Genomic DNA, 27,245 nt, shown 5'->3' with positions numbered 1-27,245 from the left:
TACTGCCCACCAGAATGGCTTCCTCAAGTTTATCTTTTCAGAGTAGAGTCAGATTATATTTAAAAACAGCAGTTCATACCTAACCTGGTTTCTTTTTCTAGGAAAAATGAATAAGATTCAAGGTTTAAGGATTCAGGGTTGAATGATAAAATATGACAGTGCTCACAGGGTGTTGGCATGAGTCAGTCCTTAATGCACAGCATGATATTGAACTGGGCAACAGAGTACACAGGTGTCATCCCAGTGACAGCATTATTTAGCTGTGTGAACTTGGATAATTCAGGTATACTCTCTGAGCCTCAGTTTCTTCATCTGTGAAATGGAAAAAATAGTATCAGCCCAACCGACTCCAGGTTTGCTGTGTGTTTTATGAGTAATCCTTTTCTTTGTTAACCAGACCCTGTAGGCAAATCCAAAGGTCTGTGAAAACACCCCGACTTTCTAATAAAGAAAGTGATGGCTTTGAAAAACTATCCTACTTGTGGAGGGAATATTCATAATGTGTAATTCAGGTTTCAGAGAAATTGAGGTCAGTTATTGATCAGCTTTGGTCTTGTTATCAGCTAGAATTATTGCCTGAAAAGAGAAGCATGCTTCCACTTTTCTTAAACTTTGCCTAAGGATCAAAAAAATAAAGGTTCTGTTTGAGATTTTCCATGCATTTCATAAATTGAAAGTAGCTACAGGTTAACAGATGTTTCTTGACACAATTATGAGCAACAAGGAAAGTTTCCTGAAGCTTGAAAGATACAGTAGTCATTGCCCCCAGACTTTGATGGAGTTGCTGAAGGTCCCACAGAGGTATTTTCTTGACTCTGCCTAGATTAGAAAAGGGAGGATGCTATGCAGATTTTATCCTGAGACGGATTCAGGTTGGCACAGCTACCAGGTAGACTGGGATTCTGGGTGGGTCCTTCCCTGTTTTCTGCCCTCTGTCTGAGTCAGATGTCCTGGCCATGCCCTATGGTAAACCCAAAGAGGAAACTCCTTTCCAGCAGGATCCACAAAGATTCCTTCCCTGGACTTCTGTCTGTATGGCACTGCCCTCAAGGCACCTCCTCTCTACACTGCGTTTGCTCCTCTGGGTCTGGATGCTTCACTGAGTGTACGTGCCCAGTGTGTATCCTCTCGGAGCTCACATCACATGAGGAGGAACTGGCCAGCAGCCAAGTGTGGCCTTCCAGCTACAGTGACAAATGTTTATATAGGCACAGTGGGGGTCACAGGAAGGGTTGACAGGCAGTGAGCATGATGAATAATAAACCACAGTCACTCTTCCTGTTCAACTTGTCTCAGAGTCCTTTCTTAATCATTCTCTCTGCTCCCCTGCTTTGGCCCCAAAACAACCCCCAAGAAGAGAAGCAGCATAATGGATGGTAACTCATTTTGGGAATCAAAAGAAGCGCATTTGAATCCTGGCTCTACACATTGCCAGCTCTGTAACCACAAACAATTCCCCCCAAGTCCTCTGTCTCAAATTCTTCAGCCACAAAATGTCAGGCATAAAGATTAAATATGAACACATAGGAAAACTCCTGGCTCATGGTAGGAACTCAGTAAAGCTTAAAACAACAATAATAAAGTGATCCTCCAGAATCCCATCATTAGAGTCTAACAACCCTTTCCACATGCAGAAATAATAGGAGCAGCTCACCCATCGTCTGTACAAGGTGGATTGATGCTTGCATCAGCCCTTTGCAAATAGACTGATCGATGGAGCCAGTGATCAGGAAAATTGAATTCCACTGAATACACATCGCTGTCTGCCTGGCATCATCATATTTCAATGAAGTGAAACTGTAAATAGTGGCTGGCATTTCTGATGAGCTATGTGTTTGGGAACGGGATTTTGAAATGTCATTTTGAGCTCGAATTAATCAAATTTTGAGTAACAGTGTTTGGAGAAAGAAGTTCAGTAGTGTCTAAGTGGTGAATGAAAGTAAATTCAGTCTTAGCCACAAAATAGCCACAGACAGAAGACTGGTGCTTCCTTTGACCTTAGGATAAAGTCTATATTAATGCTGCCTATATTGTTCATTCTCCAAACACTTATTTAGAGCATCTCGTGTGCCAAGAATTGGGCTGGGCACTAGGAGAACTCGGATATAGTGGAGATAGGCCCTGCCATTAGAAAACTCACAGTTCAGTGGGCATAGAGAATGTTCGAATGTAATCCAGATATCCTTTGAGACCTCTGTGTTCCTTGGATGTCTGGTTAAACCTAGCCTTAACCCACAACCCACATCCTGTGATATTCCAAATCTCTAAGATTTCTGTTAGAGCTCTCTGTTTACCGCTTGTCTCTAAGCCGTTGTCCATGTGACCTGTCTTTCCTTACAATACCCTGGACTCAGACCCTTTAGCAGTGCCCCGAGAAATCTACTTTTATCGAATATTTTGTAATGCATATAGAGCTTACTCAGGATTTTGAAGAAATCATGGTGTGCATCACGTCACAGAGTGGTTGTCCTCTTATATTCCTCCTGGAGTAATAAATAATCCTTCATGGATTTTGATCAAAGTAGTACTGATCTGTTTTACATCCCTCTTGGTATAAACTTCTACCCCAAGCACTCATAATTTTTCCAAACATGTACAGTTCCTTCCCCACAAGAAGTTCTGGTGGTTACCGTTGCCTCAGCACCTTCCCCTCTCAATATATAGATATAATTTCGTAACACATGATGCAGCTGCTTATTAGTGAAGTCAAGAATAGGGATTGTTCTACCTTGGCATGGGATAGGTAGAGGTGGCTTCACAGAGGAGGAGAACTTGGCATGAGTTCTCGCAGGACAAGTAGGCAAGAGTGGGGAAAACACTCCATTGTGAGGAAATGGCAAAAATGTTTGAAAGACGGTCGCATGTTTCCATCTGATCCCCACTCTGAAGATAGAGTTTTCCTAGAGCAACAGTGTTGTGTCTGGCGAGTGTGAACAGAGTGGTGAATAGGACATCAATGCCAAATGCAGCCAGGTTAAGAGGCATCAGTGGATCAGGAAAAACAACAATAAAATGAGGAAACTTGTTGAGTGAACATAGACAAAAGCTTTGAGAGGAAATACCCTAATATCAGGCATGCGGTGGAAACTAGGTGAGGGAGAAGATTTGAAGGGGAGATGGGAAAGTGGATCTACAGCAGTGATTCTCAACTTAGATATATATTGAAACCACCTGGCAAGCTTCCAGAACCTTTATGCCTAAGGCCACCCAGAGATCCTCATTAATTGGTCTGGGGTGTGGCCCGGGCATGGGGATGGTTGCAGACTCTCCAAGTGATTATTGTATGCTGCCATTGTTGAGTGCTGCTGCACTTGGAAATACCCAAAGGTGATGCTAATAACAGTAACAGCTTGTTTTAAACACCTTCTGCCTCCTTTGTGCTTGGGGTTGGAGGGGAGGGTAAGGAAGAAGAGTTGGAAATCTTAAGGATATAAGCCTAACCTGGACAGATTTGAGCCATGAACCCAGAGTAGTCATATTTTAAACTTAAAATATAACTCTATGGCAATATTTTTCAAAGGGTGATCAGAGGCACTTGGGGATGCATGTTTCAGAGCTCCATCTCAGAATCTCTCAGAGTGGGATGGGACTGAGAATCCACACTTTTAACAAACTCCATAGATGATTCTTAAGCACATTTGAGTTTAGGAATTACTGTTCTATAGCAGGTAATTAGTATATTTTATAGCAGGTAATTTGTATATTTTATAATATGTAGGATAACAAATGGCACCAGGAGTAATGGCACTTTTCACTGAGCACATACTATGTCCAAATGTTGTTTATTTTATCTTACCCTTAGATGAACACTTGGAGGTAGGTATTGTTTATCTTTGCTTTACAGATGAGGAAACTGAGGGTCAGAGAAGTGAGATAACTTGCCTAGAACCATGGAACTAGTAAGGGGCTAACCCAGCCTTCAAACCATCGTCTCACTTTGAAGCCACAGTGTTACATGCGTGGTCATATTCAAATCTCTGTCAATAAGACCCCGATAAAGACTTTAGATCCTGGGGATTAAGGTAAGCTTCCTGGTTGGTGAACACATTGATGTTTCAGGAAGGTGATTGTCCCGATTCCTTTTTTATGGGTACTTTGTCTGTAATAACCCCACATTCCCACCAGTATATGAGACACGTTTATGTCCACTCTCAAATGCGGTGTGGGCAAATCAGACACTTATGGAGTGCCTGCTGAAGGTGTAGGGATGTAGAAACTCCTATATCATTTGGATTTTCTGAAAGGGCCTATTTCTCCCTCCAGGTAAGGAGAGCTGGAGGTCTGTTTTCAGTTCAGGGCAATATCTTTCATATAGCAACCCAGAGCACACCAGTAGATTCCCTGAAGCCTTGGTGGATTAGCTGGAGAAGGCAGCCCCAGGTGGGTTGGCTGCAAGAGTCCTCTGACATTGTCACACTGGCTCAGGGGCTGCTCCTGCATTGTCTGCAATCAAACCCCACCTTGGCCTCATCTCCTGACCTCTGTCTCTGGGCCTTCTAAGAAAATCAACCTGGTTCCCTTCTCCTCTCTGCTTAGGTCTTTGCTGTGCTCTTTCCATTTTCCTCTGTCCTGCCCTCTCCTGAAAGACAGGGATTTCATCTTTTATGCTCCGCCTTTTCCCAGGTGCTCTGCCCACCTGCTATGACCCATCACACAGACAGGTGCCTATTATCCTGGCAGCCGTGGTGAAATGTGAAGAACCCCAGACTTGGAGTCAGAAGCTCTATTTGGGCCTTAGATCTACAGTGTGGCATTGGGTGAGCCACTTTGCTCATTTGAGCACTTACTCAGAAATCAGAATATAATTCACCATATTCGCCAGATACAGTTCTTTGCCCACTTTCATGAACTTGCTCACATAACCTGAAGTGCGGTTGAGTGCACTCCTCCATCCTGAATTTGTCATTAGCAATGTCTTTTATCCAGGACCCTGTTAGAGGAGGGAGTGCTTTTGCTCTTCGCATAAACTCATTCAAGCTACATCAGGTCAGTACCTCCTCCTGAACTGATGGGGAGTGGGGGTAGTAGGGAGCATGCCCTCTCCAGCTACTCCCCCTTCAAAGGCAGAAGAATTTACTAATTGTCCAGAGCCAGGACATTCAGTAACCCCCGTTTACTTGTGGCCTGGCTTACTGTACCTTATACAAGCATACAAGCAGCATGTTGTGCTATGTTCTCTCTTGCTTTTTTGCCTGAAACCCAGGTAAAGCCTGGCCCCAGGCCAGATTGGTTATCCTTTTGGCCTTTGACTTCCATTCATGGCTGATTGAGTAAGCGCGTTCAAGGTCCCTCTGGGGCCAATTCTCTTTCTTTCCCTTTGCACGGTTATGCCTGAATGTATGAATCCCAAGATAGAGGTTTGGTGCTTAGAAAGGCAGTTAATAGGCTTAACTCATGTTTTCTAAACCAGCTTTTAACAGACAGCCCTTTATCAGGGATTATCAGGCCGGCCTCAGTGCCAAGGTGGCAGTTTTCTCTGCTGCTGCAGTTTACTGTATATTCAGTAACACCCAAGAATTCTTTCCTAAGGCAAGAGTCAGGCTTTCCCGGGTCTTGGGCCAAAATACCACTGTTATGCCTCCAAAGCTTCCTTCTTTACTTTTAACCATGCCGACATGCTCTTACCCACCAAGCACCCAAATCCCATTCCGACTACAGACACTAGAAATTGCTCTGTTTTTTCTCTCTTCCATCTCCACCTACCCAGTCAATGCTGGTACACAGCAGGTGTTCAATGCTACTTAATGAGTTAAATAATGCCCAAACCCACTAACAACTTTGGCAAATACCACACACACACACACACACACACACACACACACACTCATACACACCATCAAAAGACAAAACACAAGATTTGATGCTAAGGGAATTTGTTTTTCATGCTGTCATTTCCTAAATGGCTGATCTGGGATGATTAAAATCATGAGGAGTCCAAAAGTGGAAGAATTCGTCATGTTTGACGTTGGTACATTTTAACCAATTTAAAAAATTGCTTCCGCATCAGCAACATGGCCAATTTACATGTTCTTAGGTAATGAGGAAGAAAATATGCAGAAACTGAACGTGAGAAGGAGAATAACCATGAGGGAGGGGAGGGGAGGAGCCATCCCAAAAGGAGGAGGAGAAAGAAACGAGAAAAAGAGAAGGAAAATAATTTAAGACATGAAAACAAGAATGAGTAATGAAAGAGAAGACAACAGCATAGATAAACATCCTCCTCATTCAAATTTAGAATGTTAGAGCGGCCAGGGAATTTTAGAGTCCTGATGTGTGGGAGAAGAAACCAAAGCTGAAGGGGAGACAGATGACTGAAGGTCACTTCTCATGTCAGGGCTGGACCGCAGGTCTCCTGGTGAACAGTGTGCCACTCCTTCCCAGAAACCAGGCTGATTCCATGGCTATGTCATAATTTTCTTTTCAGTGGAATCAATCCCCCATATATAATAGGCACATAATAATTGTTTGTGGAAGGTAGAATACAATGCAACATGCTGACAGCCTGAAACCATTTGTATTGATGATGGGGTATTGGTTTTCATTTTTCACAGTGAAGAATTTTGAAGTGTGTGTGATTTAATGCCCCTCCATTGAGCCTCCCTACAGTTAGCCTTACCAGGCACCCTCACCCTGATCCATATCACAGGCTTCCTAGCTTCCCAAAGCCCTTATTTCTTTCTTCTTTTATATCTTGTGGTGGTCACTTTTTACCCTGTAGTACTTTCTCCCCCTTTTTTGGTCTGTCTAGTCCTGTGAGCCATGGCCGCTGAGCCTGCGCATCTGGAGCCTGTGCTCCGCAACGGGAGAGACCACAACAGTGAGAGGCCCGCCTGCTGCCAAAAAACACCCCCAAACTACAAACAGATATCACCTCACACCAGTCAGAATGACCATCATCAAAAAATCTACAAACAATAAATGCTGTAGAGGGTGTGGAGAAAAGGAACCCTCTTGCACTGTTGCTGGGAATGTAAATTGATATAGCCACTATGGAGAACAGTATGGAGGTTCCTGAAAAAACTACAAATAGAACTACCATATGACCCAGCAATCCCACTACTGGGCATATACCCTGAGAAAACCATAATTCAAGAACAGTCATGTACCACAATGTTCATTGCAGCACTATTTACAATAGCCAGGACATGGAATTAACCTAAGTGTCCATTGACAGATGAATGGATGAAGAAGGTGTGGCACATATATACAGTGGAAAATTACTCAGCCATAAAAAGAAACGAGTTCTTTGTAGTGAGGTGGATGGACCTAGAGTCTGTCATACAGAGTGAAGTAAGTCAGAAAGAGAAAAGCAAATACCATGCGCTAACACATATATATGGAATCTAAAAAACAAAGAAAAAAATGGTCATGAAGAACTTAGGGGCAACATGGGAATAAAGACACAGACCTACTAGAGAATGGACTTGAGGACACGGGGAGGGGGAGGGATAAGGTGGGACAAAGTCAGAGAGTTGCATGGACATATATATACTACCAAACGTAAAGTAGCTAGTGGGAAGCAGCCTCATAGCACAGGGAGATCAGCTCGGTGCTTTGTGACCACCTAGAGGGGTAGGATAGGGAGGGTGGGAGGGAGATGCAAGAGGGAGGAGAAATGGGTATATATGTATATGTATGGCTGATTCACTTTTTTATAAAGCAGAAAGTAACACACCATTGTAAAGCAATTATACTCCAATAAAGATGTTTAAAAAAAGTTATTATATAAAAAAATTAAATTTACCCAACATGCTTTTTCTGTCCATGTGGCAATTTATAAAACACAGAGAGTGCAAACCCACTTTCTGTCCCCACTACCCTTGACAACTATGATATATCCTCTAGAGTCATTGATTTGGCTTGTAAAAAAGGCTCAGAATCATGGAATCATGTCTCTTTTTCCCTGTCTCAAGACTGATTTTCAATCACAGGAGTTGTGGAATCTTGTCATTTGACGTCTTCCCAGCCTGACTTGGTGGAAGTGATAACATCCTAATTACCAGCCTTTATGGAAAATCCAGTCAAGTTTTCCTGTAGGGACTTTTGAATTACTGCACTCTCAGCCAAAGAGGACTAGAAAAACTCTGCTTACCAGCTGTATTCGTTTCCTGTTACTCCTGTAAAAAATTACCACACTTAGTGACTTGAAAATAACACACATTTATCCTCTTACATTTCTGGAGGTCATTGTCTAAAATCAAGGTGTTGGCAGGACCATGTGTTCTCCAGAGACTCTAGAGAACAATTCATTTTCTTGCCTTTTCTTGCTTGTAGTTCTGCATTTCTTGAATTCCTTGGTTCATGGCCCTTTCCTTTTTTTTCAAAGAACATCAATCCAGTGTGTGCTTCCATTCTCACATTGACTTCTTTCCTCTGTAGTCAGATCTCCCTCTGTCTCCCTCTTATAAGGACACTTGTAATTACATTTAGGATCCAGTTGGATAATCCAGGATAACCTTCCAATCTCAAAATCCTTAACTTAAACCCATCTGCAGAGTCCTTCTTGCCATATAAATTAACATTCACAAGTTCCAGGGATTAGGACCTGAATATCTTTGGCAGTCATTATTCAGCCTACAACACCAACCCAGGGAGATTATAAAGAGGCTTGTCTCTGTTGAGATTCTGTGTTGAAAAAAGCCTCCATATGTACATACTATGCAGTGATTTAGAGTAAAAGTATTTCACCTATGTGTTGTAGGAATCCCTAAGCCTCAAGATTTACATTAAAATGTTTCTGAAAAGAAACTCAACATGAAAAGATGTTCAGCATCATTATTCATTAGGGCATTGCAAATCAAAACCACAATGAAATCATCTCACCCCTGTCAGAATGGCTATTATCAAACGGACAAGAAATAACAAGTGTTGGTGAGGATATGGAGAAAAGGGAACTCTTGTGCACTGTTGGCGGGAACACGAATTGGTGCAGCCACTATGGAAAATAGTATGGAGCTTCCTCAAAAAAAAAAATAAAAATAGAACTACCATATGATCGGGACTTCCCTGGTGGTGCAGTGGTTAAGAATCCACCTGCCAATGCATGGGACATGGGTTCAAGCCCTGGTCCGGGAAGATCCCACATGCCGTGGAGCAACTAAGACCATGCGCCACAACTACTGAGCCTGTGCTCTAGAGCCCACAAACCACAACTACTGAGCCTGAGCACCATAACTACTGAAGCCTGTGTGCCTAGAGCCTGTGCTCCGCAGCAAGAGAAGCCACCACAATGAGAAGCCCACGCATCGCAACGAAGAGTAGCCCCCACTCACCACAACTAGGGAAAGCCTGCATGCAGCAATGAAGACGCAACACAGCCAAAAATAAAATAAAAAAAAAAAAGAAGCAAATGGTACTTCTAGAAATGGAAAAACCAAAATAATTGAAATTGAAGACTTGATGGACAGTTTAGACAGCAGATTAGACATATGCAGACAGAACTAGTGCCTGGAAGACAGATTTCAGGACATTAACTAGAACGCAGACAGCTCTCTTTTAATAGGAGTTCATAGGGAAAGAAGGAAGAATGGGAGAGTCAATATTCAATGAGATGACTGAGAATTTTCCACAGTTGAAGAAAGAAATGAACCTTTGGATTGGAGATTTATAATGCATCCAGAGCAGCAAAAAGAAAAATATGAATCCACACTTAACACATTTTGAAGTAAAAATGCAGAATACCAAAACAAGGAGATCTTTAAAGTTACTAAAGAGAAAAGAGAAATTATCCTTAGGACTAAATCAGATTAAAACAACTTACTAGCAGCAAATCTAGAAACCTGAAGACAATGGAATATCATCTTCCACGTGTTCAAGTAGGAATATACAACGAACAATGATGAGAAAACATATGTAAGTAACGTGCCTAAATCTAAATAAGAACAAACTATCAAAAAAGTGACTGAAGATGTTTAAAGCAAGCAGAACAAAATTGTTGATAACCAGTTACATGGGATTTAGGGTAAGGATTATTTGTGGTTCTGCTTAGGAGGAGGGCAGAAATTCTGATCAATGGAGATCATTTTGAATAACAAGTAGGCATATTAAAAATTTAAAGGTAATACCTAAAAGACAAGAGATAGAAGGTATGTTTCCAAACCAATAGAGGGGAAAAATAAAATTCAGTAAATCAAATAGACAATGAGTACTTCATATGTAATAAAAGTATTAACAACATAGGAATAATACACACAAACCTCAGGATGGTAGTTATTTATGAGGATGGTCATTTGAGGATTTGGAATTGAGCTGGATTTTAACGTTATATTGATAGAAAGGAAAATAGAATAATATGGCCAAAGATTAACATTTATACTAATTAGGTGGAAGTTTTATGGGAGTCTGATAATTTGATATATTATGTACTCTATTTTAAAACTATGCTACAACTAAAGGAAAAGAAGCAAATGGGACCAGTTTAGGCATTACAAAGTCTGCATTCGGGTTCAGGCTCTGACTCTAACCTGCTATCTGACCTTGGACATCACTAACCTGCTTTGGGTCTCTTTGTCCTCTGTTGAAGAATTAATGTATCAGGGTAGATGATCTCTTAGTCACAACTTTACATTTCTATGACTCTCCAGTTATCTCTCCATTTTGATTTGATTTGCTCTCTGAGCCATAGAACTGAAAGGAAATGGGGATCATCTCATCCAAACCCCTTATTTTAGCTGGGAAATTGAGGCCCAGAGAGGAGGCATGGCTTTCCCAGAGACATGGCAAAATAAGCCCCAATTCAGGCTGTTTTCATAAACTCTGAGGCTTTATCTGCCTCTCCACGGTGGTCTGAGGACAAAGGAGAGAATGTCCACAGTGGGGAAGTCACCAAAATAGATAAGAACAACCTATTAGCATTAAACATTGACTAAATGAGACCCAATATTTCTCTTTATTAAGTCGAGCCGGGAAGTTGGATGCAGGGGGCATTTTATATGTCAGCATCGTAGCAATTATGAATGACTGATTAATAAGTAAACAAATACTAGGAAATCGGGCCTGCTTCAATGTTTCAAATTCACAGTAACACCCTGTTAACACAAACTTCAAGTGTAAACACTAATAACCACACTAATCACAAAGATGAAAACTCTAATTCAGATGATGCTCACTGCGTCCTCACTGCCTGTTCCTTTCCTATCTGTTCAGATCTCCATGCAGTAATTAAATCCATTAAAATGTAAAACCAGCTTTTGTTCTCAAGGGGAAAAATGAAAAGGAAGCTGAATAACATCCTTGGTGATGAAACTTACTTCTCAGAACTTCCATTACATCCAAATTCTTGGCCCTTCTTTTCTGAAACAGCAGCTCTCCTGCACTGGGATCCAGCTGCCAGGCTGGGTCTACAGCATTTCTCGTGGAGAAAGAAGACATGACTTAAAGACGAGGATGAGCATAGGCCTTAGAGACGGGAGACTTATGCTGAGGTCACAGCTCTGCCTCCTATAGCTCGACGATCTTGGTTTTATAAAACATGTTTCTTCCTCTGGCCTTCATTTTGCTTATTTGCAAAAAGGGAATGATATCTGCTCTCACATGCTGATTGTTGGAATCAAATGAGATGAAAATGAAAGCAACATTAAAGAACTTTACAAAATGAGCTGTTATTCTCCATGATGTTCAGAAGCTCACAGGAGCTTCAATTTATTCTTTGAGGGAGGTGTGGGAACATAGTGTAGTGTGGGACAATAGGGTCTGAATATTGTTTACACTAAGACCTATTAAAGGATACATTTTAAAAGAGGATATAATCATGATTCTCATACACATATAAAATGAATATATGCCAAAGATTTTTTTAACTCATTAATTAATGAGGCAACCAGATGTTAGAGTGAATTCAAGAGCAAACTCACAGTGTCACATATTTTTAGTCAAATATGGAATGCTGAAATGAATTTTGCACCCTTAGAAAAGGGTCCAAAAGTGGTCACTATCTAAAGGATAATAATCAGTTGCATTCCAGTAGACACAATTTGCATTTCTCTGGACAGGAATTATTTGCATTACTATCAATTTTCTACAACTTAATTTCTATCTGTACTGAGTTGTAAAATAGCGCAAAGACAAGGAGAGGCAGAGATAACCCAGGTGGAGGAGCTAATCAGGACAACCACTAAAATATCAAGGTCTTTCACAGTTTTTCCCTTACCAGACCCTGGATACAGAGTGAAGTAAGTCAGAAAGAGAAAAACAAATGCTGGATGCTAACACATATATATATATGGAATCTAAAAAAAAATTGGTTCTGAATAACCTAGGGGCAGGACAGGAATAAAGACGCAGATGTAGAGAATGGACTTGAGGACACGGCGAGGGGGAAGGGTAAGCTGGGATGAAGTGAGAGAGTGGCATTGACATATATGCACTACCAAATGTAAAATAGATAGCTAGTGTGAAGCAGCCACGTAGCACAGGGAGATCAGCTTGGTGCTTTGGGACCACCTAGAGGGGTGGGATAGTGAGGGTGGGAGGGAGACGCAATTGGGAGGGGATATGGGGTTAGATGTATACGTATAGCTGATTCACTTTGTTATACAGCAGAAACTAACACAACATTGTAAAGCAATTATACTCCAATAAAGATGTAAAAAAAAAAAAAGAATCCCAAACCTACTCAAAGAAGCTGCTTGAATTTTAGTTTCATTACATGCCAGTTAATACAAACGTTAAGTAAGAAGTGGGGAAACCTTGGGCTGGGCTCTGGGCTCAGCTGTCCTAGTTTCCCAACAACTTTATCATGTGGGATTACCTTGGCCAAGCGTCTTCTCCCATCCAGGTCTTAGTTTCCTTATCTGAAAAATGAGTGCTTTGGACTAGCTGACTTGTCCTCTGTGAGAAACCGGTGAGAGTATGGACTGAAAAATGCTCTATACAGTTGAGACTATTTTACACCACTCCCCCCAAGAGGGCATATTACTATTATTCAACCACTCTGGAAAGAGAAACATCATGTGGCTCTCCAACTGCTTTACCTCCTAAAATACACTAGTTTAGAATGTCAGACAAAATTGGAATTGTCAGAGAAAGATAATACAGTATTTATACATGCTGTCTGTGGTGGTTAATTTTATGTCAATTTGGAAGGGTTTTTTTGATGGGATTAACATTTAATCAGCGAACTTTGAATAAGCAGATTACCCTCCATAATGTGGGTGGGTCTCACCCAATCAGCTGAAAGGCCTGAATAGAACCAAAAAACTAGTCTCCTGGAGCAAGAGGGAATTCTCTAGCAGACTGCCTTCAGACTTCATCTGCACCGTCAGCCTGTCTGGGTCTCCAGGCTGCCAGCCTTTGGACTGGAATTGCACTATCAGGTCTCCTAGGTCTTAAACCTGTTAGTCCACACTATTTTTCAGACTCACCAGCCTTCATGATTGTGTGAGCCAATTCCTTATAATAAATCTGTTTTTCTATGTATACATATCCTATTAGTTCTGTTTCTCTGGAGCACTCTAATATACTACGTATTACCCAAATGGGAGTCTCCAGAGAAGTAGTAGTAGGTGGTTTCAGCTCCATTCGCGGGCACTCCATGCAGCCTTAGGAAGGTACTTTCTAGTGAGAACCCGGGAACCCTGGTTTGTGGCCCCATGGAGGGACCATGGAGGGCACCTGGCATTACCCTTGAGGGGCCTCAGCTCTGGTCCAGAACCAGCACCCCCTCTCCAGGGCAGAAGTCATATCAACAGACATTCCTGGCTTTCCTGACAAGTGAGCTATGAGGAAATGTCAGGGAACTTGGGAACTGGAGGGCAAGGATAGAGGGAAGGTTTTGCCCAAGTCATAAATCTCCTGGGAGAAGAAATAGACTCCTGGGATGAGGTTTCGTACCTACCTTTATTGAGACTCAAAACAAAGACACAGTAGTACCACTGTACTATCACTTATTGAGTCCAGCTGATATGCCAGGCACTCTGCTAAGTGCACTTTGCATAAATTATCACGTGTGATCATATCAACTATGCTGGAAGTAGAGGTATCATCCCAATTCAGTATATGAGGACACTGAGCTCAGTGAGGGTAAGTAACTCACCCTAAGTCACTGGAAAAGATGAGATAGATCCCTAGGGAAAGATTGTGTCTAAAACCAAGGGCCAATGAGGGAGAAACTAAGAACAGCCAGTGAGCACCCACCACAGGAGCTCGGGAGAAGGGGGAAGACAGCAGATTAGGAAAGGGGGTGGGGCAGGCCCTGAGAATGGCTTGGATGGGGGCCAGAATCTCCATCTGTGCTTCCCAAAGACTAGCTGCTGCTCATATGTACATTTTGCTGGTAATCAGTGGTCACCAGCAACACATGACCTCTCCCTAATTAAACGATATCAGAGTCAGCCAAGGAAGGAGTTATGGCTGGCAGGATGCAGCCTTTGTGGACTCAGTTAGCTCCAGCACCACCCAAGAGCAGAGGCCATTTACCAGTTATCGATAACTTTCATTTGCTAACAATTACACCCCATTTCAGAGAGACTGGGGAGCCACTGATGCAAGGTCACAGTTCCTCATGCCCAGATTTCTGGAGGGAGCTCCTTGGAGACACTAAGTGAGGCATGTGATAGAGAATGGATAATAAGGCAAAAGAGTTTCCTCCATGTTGGCTGGCTTAAAGAGTGATGTAGGTTTATGTGTGGTCAGGAGAGTGCGCTGGAGACTACCAGCTCTGCCATCTTAAAGCTGTGATGTCTTGGACAAGTGGCTTCACTTTTCTGAGCTCCTGAAAATGGAGATGTTACAATAGGCCTATAACAAGAACCAAATGAATGTGCAAATGTGAAGGGGGTTTTATACTTTAAAGCAAGGGTCAGTAAACTCTCTATGAAGGGCCAGAGAGTAAATAATTCAAACTTTATGGATCTTACAGTGTCTGTTGCAGCTAATCAATTCTGCCATTGTAGTGTGCAGGCAGTTGTAAACAATGCATAACAATGGGTGTGGTTGTGTCCTGATAAAACTTTATTTATGGATGCTGAAGTTGAAACCTCATATAATTTTCATATGTCATGAAATATTATTTGTCTTTTGGTTTCTTTCAACCATTTAAAATACAAAATCCATTCTTATCTCTAGGCCAGACAAAATGAGAAAGCAAACCAGATTTGGCCACTGGGCCACTTATTGTCAATCTTTGCCCTAAAGAGCTGTATAAATGTAGAAAAGAGTAGGGGAAAAGGTTTTGCAAAAAGGTAGAGATTGTATTTTTTCTATATTAAAGTGAGCCTTTTAAAAAGCAATTATGGGACTTCCCTGGTGGCGCAGTGATTGAGAGTCCGCCTGCCGATGCTGGGGACGCGGGTTCGTGCCCCGGTCCGGGAAGATCCCACATGCCGCAGAGCGGCTGGGCCCATGAGCCATGACCCCTGAGCCTGCGTGTCCGGAGCCTGTGCTCCGCAACGGGAGAGGCCACAACAGTGAGAGGCCCGCGTACCGCAAAAAAAAAAAAACAATAAAAAGCAATTAGTTACTAAGCTTTGTGGTGCTAAGACAAAGGGACGAGAAGTCTGGGCAAAGAGGCCAGTGTAGACTGGTACAACCAGAGGAGGAATTCTGGAAGGTGGGGCATTTGGTTTGAGCTGGAAGAAGGGGTGGGATTTTAATAGGTGAGGCCAAGGAGGTGGGTGTTTTTTTAAGGTATTTAAGGAGGGAAGGAAGAGTGAGGGCACAGAGGAGATAAAAGGACACCTAATGGTAGACAACCAGGGAGAGGGATGGGCAGGGCCAGGGCTCCAGCCTGAGGCTTCTGACTCCCACACAAGTGCTCGTGCCACATTCTAGCTGCCTGGTAAATTGTATGGAAAATAGGAAAATCTAGAAGTGCCCTGCTCTAGGAGAACTTATCAGATTGGGAGACATTCTGGAGAAAGTTATTAAAAAAGCTAACAGTTGATATGACAGAAACAATAATGAAATAATAGCAACCTTTAATTGAGCACCAACTCAATTGAGCATTACATATTCTGCAGACATTATCTAATTGGGGACTCATAACAACCCTTTGAAGAAGCTCTGCTTATCCCCATTATCCCCACTTTACAGACACTGAGAAAAGGTGAGAGAATGTCCCACTGGGCTCAGTGACCACACTTAACAACAATAAACACTTGCATATTGTTTTCCAAAGACTCTCAGTGGAGATTGAGAGACACATGGTGAGCAATAACCCAAGGGCTGTGGTCACCTGGCCTTGAAGGTAGATAGACAGAAACGTGCATGGGGCAGCCAGAGTGTTTCAAGGGACTAGCACAGAGGTGGTCCATGTACATGACTCAATACCAGCCTGACTGTTTGGAGTGGCTGCAGACTTCTTACATCTATTAGCAAGCCTGGAGCAGTTCATAAGTATGTTTACAGATGCCTTGCTGGGGATGGCATGCTCTAGAAGGAGTCATTGTAGCAGCATTGTGGGGGTTAGGAATAATTAAATAACATTTTCAGCTCCCCCAGGAGCCATTAGACTAAAACAGAGAAGCAGGTGAGAAGAGGAAGTTGAGAGTTATTTGCGCTTTGTTAATGGGCCTTTAATCAACAGACCTGCACTCCGCCACCAGCAGCAGCCGGTCCCTGCAATCTGGGGAGATTGTATACTCACAAAGCTCCCATTCAAGTGCCATGGAGGCTGGCACAATGCAGCAATCAGACGAGCCCGAGCTTCTCCAAGGCGCTACACCTGCACCTGTTATCACAATGGGAACTTCTTTATCAGCCCTTAGAAACTTATAAAATGGAGGAGGTTGCCTATAATAAGTTCACTTCCAGCCTTTGAGTATAGAGATATATAAGCCAACATCAAGGGCTAATTGGCCTCTTTCTCTGGAGAACCATGAACCCTGGTGGGTCGGGGCAGCCACAGGTCTACCATAGTAGTGTCAACATGGCAGAGTCTGTTGGACTGTGAACCAACTCCAGCTGTGAGGATGGGAGTTGGGTGGGATTGATGGCTATAGCTGGAACCAGGGGGATGGGAGCTGCATTGGCTTCCATCCCACCACCGTTGGAGAGAATGCATGAGCTGGCTTGTCAGGTGCGGAAGGAGGCTGAATGCTTTTTTGATTGCTATAATTGCGGCAAATTGGATGCTTGAGAGCGCCTCTTTAATGAGAAGAATCTCATGGATGAGACTTAGGGAAGAGGCCCCTCTTCAGATCCCTCTCCTTTGTCCCATGTGTATGAGATAATTCCCCAGCCATTATGGATTGTGAATGGCCTGCTAATTTTAGTTGTGCAAGCCAAATAAAGACCATGGTTGGTAGATCCGGAAGGTGATTCATCTGATATGAGGTTTGTATGGTGAAAGCTAAAGGTCTTGATAAGCACCCCTGATTATTTCAAACTTTTCAACCAAAGAGCTGGAGAATTTTTTAAGTGGTAGTCTCAGCACCGGAAACCAAACATGGCCTCCACTACCTTCTTTTCTGTTCAAGGTCCTTCTGTCTTGGCAGTCCTGGGTGCTTTGAGTATGGGTGTCCTCCTCTAGGTTTTCTTATTTGGGAAGAATCAGGAAAGCAACAGCAAAGCCAAAGTCAGTGAAAAAGCCAAAGTAAAATCCACAGAGACCTAACACCAAACCAAGTCCAATGGACTTTAATACACTGGGGGAAAACAGACAAGAGTTAAAAAGGTTTCAGAATCCAAGCGGGAATAGAAGTTCAGGAAGTTCTGAGGAAGGTTGAGGGTAGCTGGAAAGTCTTGATTCCTTTTACTGGCTTGCTAATTGCTTATGAGAGGTTCTTGGGCTTGTTGAGCTTAGAGTTACAGGGTCATAATAGCCAAGAGAAGATTGTACTATACTTGATTCCAAAGCTGGTTTTGCTACTTACTTGTTGTTTCCCTTGGGTAAGTCACTCTTTTGTTGGGCCTTAAGGTGACCAGCTCATCCCAGTTTGCTGGAGACTTTCCAGTTTTAGCACTGCATACTGGAAGCCCCTCAGTTCCAACAAACCATATGTCCTGCTTCACCAGGGCAGAGTATTGAGGGATAAGAGAGTGGAGAAGTAGGAGCTAGACTTTGAACTTTGGATATTAAGCAAAAATCTCTGATGTTATCTTGAGATCCCATTTTTCATCAAGCTCCATCCCAAGACACTACCATTGTTTCTCTCCTGAAGCATGTGTCTCTTCAGACTTCTGTTGTCTTTACTGATGCAGTTGTCTTCTCTGTGAGCAGTTTGAGGGTAAGGACTCCTCCCTACCTAGGGACAGAGTACCAGGCACCTAGCAGGCCCTCAGTAAACATATTATTGAATTGGATCCATTACCCCCTTGAGCCTTCTGTCTGAAGGTCCAAAGGACATGCAGATGGACACGCTCTTAAGATCTTTGCAGTAACCAGGAGGCCTGAAGGACAGAAGTAGAAAAGAATAGGCCCAGGCCCTTGTCAGTCTTCTCCTACAGATTTTCTGTGTGACCTTAAGTTACTTTCTTTCTCTGTCTTCAGTTTTCTGATGAGTAGTAAGATAAATTGATAGTGTGATTTGTGTTGTATCAGTTTCTCTAAGTTGAAACTACAAATCATAGAATTCTCATCTCTCTATGGTTCCAAGTTAGGGTTAGAATTCCGAGTTACAGTTGGAATTCCCTTCTCTATATGATTCCAAGTTGGAGTTGACCACAAGTTAGTGTTCCAAGTTAGGGTCATGAGAGTTTTGGAAGGGGGACATAAAGGAGGGCTTTTTTTAATTTTTCCACTCTGAAGGTCAATAAGGCAGGCACTGTTGGAACTCATGCACATTGTCACTGGTCTGCCCACTTACTTGATTGGTATGGGATACAGTCAGGCCTTCATCCGCTCCGGCTTCTGCCGGATCCCTGCCTTCAGCTTCCCTGAGTCCTGGGCCAAACACAGGTGTTACTCTGTGATGCCGGGTGCCAGCTCATCGTGTAGGTCAACAGCATCATAGGGATTGAAGGGGATGAGAGACAGATGATGTTCCAGCTAATTCTTAACAGGTTCTAGTCTGTTCTTGGTATCTCTACTTTATGTCTATCTTTCCTTCTACATTTCTAGCCCTGCTGACTTCAGACCCAGCGCCAGATTCAGAAACTACAGCTTTAAATAGCCAACATAATCAGCTCCCACAATTGCGTGTGGCCTAATCTTCGTAATGTATTCCTCATTCTATACCGCTTGAAGTGGTTCTGTTTCTCTGAATTGTGAATGATGTAAATAATATCCTTTGAATGTTTACTATGTGCCAGGCACTTTCTCAATATTTTGCCTATATTAATTTTTTAATCCTCCAGAATCTCTTGTGAGGTATGTAATTATCCCCATTTTATATTATCTCCATTTTATAGATGAGAAAATTGAAGCTCAGAGAATTAAAGTAACTTGCTCCAAATCATAACTGCATGTAAGAGTCCAAGCCAGGAATTTAACCTGGCAGTTTGGTAGAGTCTGTGCTTTTATCTGTGACATGATGCTGTCTCATTTGTAGAGCAAGAGGTTGTTCTAGCTATCCTTGAAGTCTCTTACAGTTTTAACACCCCGTGAAATAGTTTCTGTGTTCAGAATAGTGTATTTCAAAGTGTGGTCTAAGAACCATCTACATCAGAATCACCTGGGTAACTGGTTAAAATTCAGATCCCCTGATGTCCATAGGTTTGCAGGGTGCAATGGAGGTAGGGGCCCTGTTGTTTATAGTGTTTTCAGGTGATTTTGATGTACACTAAGCTTTGAGAACCAATCTCTACCCTAGAAGAGTAATAATAGTTGGAATAATGAATAAATACAAGTGGCGTTTTGGTTTTTGGTTTTCTTTTGAGAAAGGAAAAGAGGAAATGAATGCATTCAGAGATGGCTTCTCCTCCGAGCCTACATTTAAGTGGAGGTTTGTAATGTAGCCTCAGGTCTACAGTTGAGAAAACACACGTGGTGGAGTTGGTATCAGAAAGCTCTGTAAGGATTTGCCTCTACTCCTCCTGCAAGCGCCCCTGGAGACAGCTTCCGCGAGGCCGCCCCGTGACGGGGCCAGGAAGTGGTGAGAGCAGCAGCAGCCGCAAGGCCGCCCTGTCTGCATCCTGCTTTTCTGCTCAGCCCTGGGTCGTCCGCCCCAAGTTGTTAATGAGAAGTGTCTCTCCTCATTTGCGAAGGGATTATCGTCATTTATGTTCTCTGGGGCAGTCAGCCACGCTGGCTGGAGGTGGGCAGAGTTTCGCTGGGTGACTTTGGCTATTAAGGGCCTCTGGAGCCTGGGCTCCCCGAAGCAGAGCAGCGTAGGCTGCACAAATTGGAGTCAGAAGAAGGCCGTACAGTGGAAATCCTCTTCGTGGCTGCTTGCGGTTCTCATTAGCAGGCATCCCGTCCGGATAACGAGGGCCTCCTCCACCCAGTGACGCTGGCCTTCGGGACACCGGCATTCCTGTGCAAAGGCAGGCACCAGGCCCCTCAGGCCTAAGCTGGCTCTTCAGGTGTGGAGGGTACTTAATAGTTGACAAGGGGCTTTCTTCCTATGCGCCACCTCCTTTGAGCCACCTCCTTTGAGCTTCCCACCAATCCTGGGATGAGTCATTTCAGGAACTTCAAACCTGACTGAGGAAAACGTTAATAATTATTTCCTATGTTTTTTGCCAAACTTCTCTCACAAAATGTGAGGAGGAAAAAAAACCCAGACTTTTTAAAAAAGTATTTTACTTTTCCTAGACGTGGTGGTATGAGGTAAGTATTAGGTTCCAGTCAGGTGCCAGGTACTATGTTTGGCAGATTGCTTGTGAGGTATCATTTCAGTCTTACAGTGCCCTTCAAAAATATCATAGTGTTAGAAATGGGGAAACTGAGGCTCAGAAAGTTTACATAGCAACATGTTAAATTATCTCACAAACAATATCACGAGATTTTGAGAAGGGACTGGTACAATTACATGATGAGGATGGAGGCGTAAACTGAAGAAATAAGCTGATTACTGCAAGTGTACCTTGTACTACCATCCTCCTGGTGGTGAACTTCTTAAGATCATTTCTTCTTGTCTGAGTCAGTTACATCACCACACCTAGCACAAAAAGATACCAGTCTCAACTCTGCTCAATATTATGTAACAACCTAAATGGGAAAAGAATTTGAAGAAGAATAGATACATGTATATGTATAACTGAATCACTTTGCTGTACACCTGAAACTAACACAACATTGCTAATCAACTATACTCCAATATAAAATAAAAATTAAAAAAAAAAGAAACCAGTCTCATGCTTGCTTGACTTTGCAATCAGGTTAAACCTAAAGGGTGACTTTTTGTTTGTTTGTTTGTTTTTTGGTGAAAGAGCTATCACGGTGCTTTGTATTCCTCAGTATTCCTGAGAGGACTTGGCCTATGGTTGCTCTATCCCACATTGTTTTTGCTCCAGAAGAAGGAAGAAAAATATCTCCCTACTTTCTTTTTTGATTCCTTTCAATACCAATCCCAGTAAAAAGTCTCAGGTTCAGATGCACATACCTATAAACATGAATTCTAGATTCTTATGTTTTAGTAGAAATTTGTCAAACTCCTACTAGGTGCAGAAATTGCCTCTAGGTTCAGGGAGATCACTATGTAGTCAAGTATCTTCATCCTTTGCTGGATGTCTTGAATTCTGTAATATCCCATCACCCTAAAACACTGAAATACTGGATAACAACATTAGGATGATTAGTTTAGAAAAGACACTGTAAATTATTTGAGTACAGGAATTATGTCTCTTTTGTTCACCCCTGGTTTTCAGAGCTTTAACCCACTCACCGCCTAGTACATGGGTGGGTTTTCTCTACATATCTGTTGAGTGAATAAACAAGTAACTGAATGAGGAAAGGGATGAACGAATTTTTCAGATTTCCTGGACAACCTGCCCACCACTTGTGAGAACTAGTGAAATGTCTCCCACTCGGTCTCCCTTCCTCCTGGGTCTCTCTGAGCCATGCTGAGCCATGAGGCCAAGATTAACGTTCCCTCATACTGCTTATCTTCAAGTGACAATTCTGCTAAAAATATTCACTGGCTCCCTCATGTTGGACTTAGGATGAAGCAAAGATTAAGAATTAAATGTCTGGGCTACAGGATCCAGCATCTTTGAATTCTGTTGCTAAACATTTCTAGGGACTCCCAAGGAAAGTATATGCTAGGCACCATGTGGAGAACTGATGTTTTCCCAGTTCTAGTGGCAAGTAAGCAGGTCAAAGGAGCTAGTCTCTTTTTATATTCTCAATCCCAAATCTAAATCTCCAGTTTACCATTGCAGTGGTGAAGAAAGGCCAGGCCAGAACTTGTCTAACGTCAACAGGAAGAAAGAATTTTCCCTGAACAGGCTTATCTACATCTCTGGAAACATGGCCCGTCAGTGCTCTTGGCCTTGGCTAATCCATAGTAAAAAGCCTTCTTAATTTGTTATTCAAGGCTCTCCATCGTCCAGCTCCATCAAAAGCTATAGTCAAACTAACATGGAATTCCAAACCAACCTCCACACACACCCAAAATGAGTCCTCCCTCGTCTGGCCGGAGTGGTCCTCTCAGTACCTGCTGAGCACCCAGCACATTCCTCTCTCCTTATCTTGGTTCTTAAGTCCCTCCCTGTCAGTGTCCCTTCCTGTGCCTCCTTTGCCACTGTTTTTCCAGGACCAGCTCAGTGCTCCCCTCCTCCTTGAACTGAGCCCTGGCTTCTCCTCCTCACATGCAGAAGGTGAGAACAAAGGAGGAAGCTCATGTAATGTTTCTACCCCATATCCCCCAGTGCCCAGGACAGGCATGCACTGAGTCGAATGAGAAGAAGAACCTGGGCTCTGTCCTTCTTAATTGTAAGAATTTGGCACACTCAACCTCCCCAAATTCCAATTTCCTCATCTAGAAAATGGGGATAATTTTTACTTTGCAGAGTTATATCAATTAAGTGATCCCTTTACTTCACCCAACAGGCATTTACCAAGGGTTTTCTAGGTGTCAGATGTGCAGTGACTGATATATAGTAAGTGATTACTAAATATTACTAAATATTATTAAACACTTATTAAATGAATTTGTAGGACTTGTTTAGTGAAAAGAAATATTAGATTAAATATAGGATATTTTCCACAGTCTTCTTTCATTCCTGTCTTTTCTGAGTAGGTGCTAGACACAGAAGAAGAGAAATAGAAACAGAATTAGTGATTTAACACTTTATGTTCAGTATCTCATCCACTATCCATATCCTGTGTCTAACATTTTGGATTTCTGCTAAATGCATGACAAATATCTACAATAGAAACGAGTGTGAATTTTTCTCATAAATATATTTTCTTATATTTTTTGAATCAATAAAGTGGCATTTGTCAGATAACAATTTATTAAGCCAGCCTCAGTATTTAGCTAAGAGAATAGACTTGTGAAGGACATGGTAATTATCTTGAAATACATGAAAACCTCTCATAAAAATGAATTGTCTGAAACCACTTCTGCCCTCTGGGCCGCATGCCAGGTGTTTCTGTATCTAAGCTGAACCCGGTCACCTTTTTTGAGTAAAGAGCTCTGGGATGTGAAGAAAAGGAGACAACAGTCATACACACAGCCGTGTGGCTGACAGGGTCTTGGTGCTCCGGTCTGGTGTCAGGCCTGAGTTTCTGAGGTGGGAGAGCTGAGTTCAGGCCATTGGACCACCAGAGACCTCCCGGCCCCACGTAATATCAATCGGCTAGAGCTCTCCCAGAGATCTCCGTCTCAATGCTAAGACCCAGCTCCACCCAGTGGCCAGCAAGATCCAGTGCCGGACACCACATGTGAAATAACTAGTAAGACAGGAACACAACACCACCCATTAGCAGAGAAGCTGTCTAAAATCATTCTAAGTTCACAGACACCCCAAAACACACCACCGGACACAGCCCTGCCACCAGAAAGACAAGATCCAGCCCCACGCACCAGAATAAACAAGAGGCACCAGTCCCCTCCACCAGGATACCTACACAACCCACTGAACCAACCTCACCCACTGGGGGCAGACACCAAAAACAGTGGGAACTACGAACCCACAACTGGTGTAAAGGAGACCCCAAACACAGTAAGTTAAACAAAATGAAAAGACAGAGAAATGTGCTGCAAATGAAGGAGTAAGGTAAAAACCTACCAGATCAAACAAATGAAAAGGAAATAGGCAGTCTACCTGAAAAAGAATTCAGAGTAATGATAGTAAACATGATCCAAAATCTTGGAAATAGAATGGAGAAAATACAAGAAATGTTTAACAGGATCTAGAAGAACTAAAGAGCAAAAAAAAAAAAAAAAAAAAGATAAACAACACAATAAATGAAATTAAAAATTCACTAGAAGGAATCAATAGCAGAATAACTGAGGCAGAAGAACGGATAAGTGACCTGGAAGATGAAATAGTGGAAATAACTACCTCAGAGCAGAATAAAGAAAAAAGAATGGAAAGAATTGAGTACAGTCTCAGAGACCTAGGGGACAACATTAAATGCACCAACATTCGAATTATTGGGATTCCAGAAGAAGAAGAGAAAAAGAAAGGGACTGAGAAAATATTTGAAGAGATTATAGTTGAAAACTTCCCTAATATGGAAAAGGAAATAGTCAATCAAGTCCAGGAAGCACAGAGAGTCCCATACAGGGTAAATCCAAGGAGAAACACATATTGATCAAACTATCAAAAAATAAATACAAAGAAAAAATAGTAAAAGTAGGAACGATAAAGCAACAAATAACATACAAGGGAATCCCCATAAGGTTAACAGCTGATCTTTCAACAGAAACTCTGCAAGCCAGAAGGGAGTGGCAGGATATATTTAAAGTGATGAAAGGGGAAAACCTACAACCAAGATTACTCTACCGAGCAAGGATCTCATTCAGATTCAATGGAGAAATTAAAACTTTACAGACAAGCAAGAGCTAAGAGAATTCAGCACCATCAAACCAGCTTTACAACACATGCTACAGGAACTTGTCTAGGCAGGAAACACAAGAGAAGGAAAAGACCTAAAATAACAAACCCAAAACAATTAAGAAAATGGTAATAGGAACATACATATTGATAACTACCTTAAATGTAAATGGATTAAGTGCTCCAACCAAAAGACATAGACTGGCTGAATGGATACAAGAAGAAGACCCAAATATATGCTGTCTAAAAGAGACCAACTTCAAACCTAGGGATGCATACAGACTGAAAGTGATGGGATGGAAAAATATATTCCATGCAAACGGAAATGAAAAGAAAGCTGGAGTAGCAATTCTTATATCAGACAAAATAGACTTTAAAATAAAGACTATTACAAGAGACAAAGAAGGACACTACCTAATGATCAAGGGATCAATCCAAGAAGAAGATACAACAATTGTAAATATTTATGCACCCAACATAGGAGCACCTCAATACATAAGGCAAATACTAACAGCCATAAACGGGGAAATCGACAGTAACACAATCAAAGTAGGGGACTTTAACACCCCACTTTCACCGATGGACAGATCATCCAAAATGAAAATAAATAAGGAAACACAAGCTTTAAGTGACACATTAAACCAGATGGACTTAATTGATTTTTAAAGGACATTCCATCCAAACACAACAGAATAAACTTTCTTATCAAGTGCTCATGGAACATTCTCCAGGATAGATCATATCTTGGGTCACAAATCAAGCCTTGGTAAATTTAAGAAACTTTAAATTGTATCAAGTATCTTTTCTGACCATAACGCTATGAGACTAGATATCAATTACAGGAAAAATACTGTAAAAATGCAAACACATGGAGGCTAAACAATACTAAGTAACCAAGAGATCACTGAAGAAATCAATGAGGAAATCAAAAAATACCTAGAAGCAAATGACAATGAAAACCAGATGACCCAAAACCTATGGGATGCAGCAAAAGCAGTTCTAAGAGGGAAGTTTATAGCAATACAATCCTACCTCAAGAAACAAGAAACATCTCAAATAAACAACCTAACCTTACACCTAAAGCAATTAGAGAAAGAAGAAGAAAAACAACAACAAAAGAAAACCAAAGTTAGCAGAAGGAAAGAAATCATAAAGATCAGATCAGAAATAAAAGAAAAAGAAATGAAGGAAACAATAGCAAAGATTAATGAAATTAAAAGCTGATTCGTTGAGAAGATAAACAAAATTGATAAACCACTAGCCAGACTCATCAAGAAGAAAAGGGAGAAGAATCACATCAGTGGAATTAGAAATGAAGAAGGGAAAGTAACAACTGACACTGCAGAAATAGAAAGGATCATGAGAGATTACTACAAGCAACTATATGCCAATAAAATGGACAACCTGGAAGAAATGGACAAATTCTAAGAAATGCACAACCTTCCAAGACTGAACCAGGAAGAAATAGAAAATATAAGCAGACCAATCACAAGCACTGAAATTGAAACTGTGTTTAAAACTCCTCTGACAAACAAGAGTCCAGAACCAGATGGCTTCACATGTGAATTTTATCAAACATTTAGAGAAGAGTTAACACCTGTCCTTCTCAAACTCTTCCAAAATATAGCAGAGGGAGGAACACTCCCGGGCAGAAGACCTAAATAGACATTTCTCCAGAGAAGATATACAGATTGCCAACAAACAGATGAAAGGATGCTCAGCATCACTAATCATTAGAAAAATGCAAATCAAAACTACAAACAGATATCACCTCACACCAGTTAGAATGGCCATCATCAAAAAATCTACAAGTGGGGCTTCCCTGGTGGCGCAGTGGTTGAGAGTCCGCCTGCCAATGCAGGGGACACGGGTTCGTGCCCTGGTCCGGGAAGATCCCACATGCCGCGGAGCAGCTGGGCCTGTGAGCCATGGCCACTGAGCCTGCGCGTCCGGAGCCTGTGCTCCGCAATGGGAGAGGCCACAACAGTGAGAGGCCCGCGTAACGCAAAAAAAAAAAAGAAAAAAACAATCTAGAAGCAATAAATGCTGGAGAGGGTGTGGAGAAAAGGGAACCCTCTTACCCTGTTGGTGGGAATGTAAATTGATACAGCCACTGTGGAGAACAGTATGGACATTCCTTAAAAAACAAAAAATAGAACTACCATACGACCCAGCAATCCCACTACTGGGTATATGCCCTGAGAAAACTATAACTTAAAAAAAGCATGTGTCACAATGTTCATTGCAATACTATTTACAATAGCCAGGACAAGGAAGCAACCTAAGTGTCCATTGACAGATGAATGGATAAAGAAGATGTGGCACGTATGTACAATGGAAGATTACGCAGCCATAAAAAAAACGACTTATTTGTAGTGAGGTGGATGGACCTAGAGTCTGTCATACAGAGTGAAGTAAGT

The 27,245-nt window shown here is 42.0% G+C and overlaps 1 long non-coding RNA gene across 1 annotated transcript in view; it reads right to left on the bottom strand.

Moving 5' to 3' along the window:
- LOC125964497 (uncharacterized) overlaps positions 1-27,245 on the bottom strand; it is an 85,025-nt gene that overhangs the window by 41,620 nt on the left and 16,160 nt on the right. The gene's annotated exons all lie outside the window — the stretch shown is intronic.

The sequence above is a fragment of the Orcinus orca genome, chromosome 5 (assembly GCF_937001465.1).
Source record: "Orcinus orca chromosome 5, mOrcOrc1.1, whole genome shotgun sequence".
In the NCBI taxonomy this organism is placed as follows: Eukaryota; Metazoa; Chordata; class Mammalia; order Artiodactyla; family Delphinidae; genus Orcinus; species Orcinus orca.
The sequence above is the reverse complement of the archived record's forward strand: the minus strand, read 5'-3'. Positions and strand labels throughout refer to the sequence as shown.